Raw genomic sequence first — 1,502 nt, 5'->3', positions numbered from 1 at the left:
CCAAAGTACAATTGGCCCCATTTGAAATTCGCGCACTGTGACGTCACGAGCATTTCGACCAATTGAAAAGTTTGACATTGGGGGCGGAGCTGGTTACGAGGCCGACGCCGACGACGACGCGAAACCCAGGAACGGACGCCAAAGAGCTGCGCTCTAAAAAAAACTGGCGGACGCGTAAGCTTCGCCTGTAAGAGTGGAACGCGACAGAGTGCACGGAACGCCACCGCCCATTCGGCGCGAGGCCTTGCCCGTTGGACAAATCGCTGGGCATTCCTGTTGTTGTGACTGGGAGAAGGCTGATAGGATAGGATAGAATAGGATAGGATAGAAAAACTTTTAATGTCCAACAGACAGAGGGTAGCCAGAGGACTACCCGCCTAGACGACGGCCGAAAGGTCTCGACTCTCGGCGGCGGCTTCGGCCAGTCGGACAAGTTGTAACTGAGTCGCCGGGTCGGAGCTCAGACGTAAGGTCTCCCATTGATCTTTTGTGTTTATACCTCATCCCTCCCGGGGGCCATGAAGACATTCCCATAGTATGTGGTCCAAGGTGGTCCTAAGTTCGCAGTTTGCGCATTTGAAAATTGTCCTGGGTACATAAGACTCCAGAGGGCCGGGTTTGGAAAGGTGTAAGTTTGTAACCGGCGCCTGTTGATGGCTTGGTAACTGGACAAGGATCTATCGGCTGGAGGAAGTCTAGCTCGTTGCAAACGATAGTGCTGTGTAACTTCTCTGCAGGTCACCATGCGATCTCTGTCTGTAAAGACCACCTCACTCGGGTCCGCCCGGAAGGAAAAGCCTAGGGCGAACTCGTGGGCCGTCTCATTACCAGGCAGGGACGCATGTGCTGTTGTCCAGCCTAATGTAATTTTCCTGTCTATGACATGACGGCTTAGAATTGTATTCGTTACAGGGGAGACCCGGCCCTAGCTGAAATTTAGAACGGCAACTTTGGAGTCACTGATGATGTACCTCGCTTTTGTGCCTACACAAACCAGTGCTATGGCAGCTTCCTCTGCAGTCTCTGGGTTACCCGAGAGTATGGAGCCACTTATTTTGAGGAGTTATTTATTATTGACGACCGCGACGGTCATCGTGTTCTTACCATACTCAGCGGCGTCCGCGTAGACCACGTCCTCGTCTTTGTAGGAGCGGAAGCGTTTGTGTAGCGCCTCTGCCCGTTTGGCCCGGCGCACAGAGTGATAAATAGGATGCATATTTCTGGGTAATAGGGGTACAACAATATTGTCCCGAATTTCTCCGAGCTTAACAACTTTGGCTGTTGTTCTGTTATTTCGGCTCAGATTGCGTTTTTCTAGAATGGCCCTGCCGGTTGTGGTCCCGGCTAAGCGTTCGATTTGGGACGTTCTCACTGCTTCCGTAATTTCTTCCAGGGTATTATGCATGCATGGCTGTAGGAGGCGGTGAGTGGATGTACGGATGGGCAATCCTAGAGCTTGTTTCGTGCACCGCCTGATAATTCCTTTTATCTTTTCCTTTTCT

The 1,502-nt window shown here is 51.7% G+C and overlaps 1 pseudogene; it reads right to left on the bottom strand.

Moving 5' to 3' along the window:
- Nucleotides 1-377: 377 nt before the first annotated feature.
- LOC149328359 (uncharacterized) lies at nucleotides 378-1,216 on the bottom strand (annotated as a pseudogene).
- Between the last annotated feature and the right edge of the window lie 286 nt (nucleotides 1,217-1,502).

The sequence above is a fragment of the Amblyomma mixtum genome, chromosome 9, assembly GCF_055824585.1.
Source record: "Amblyomma mixtum isolate Tamu chromosome 9, ASM5582458v1, whole genome shotgun sequence".
Taxonomy (NCBI): Eukaryota; Metazoa; Arthropoda; class Arachnida; order Ixodida; family Ixodidae; genus Amblyomma; species Amblyomma mixtum.
Note: the sequence above shows the minus strand (reverse complement) of the source record. Positions and strands in the feature narration are given on the sequence as shown.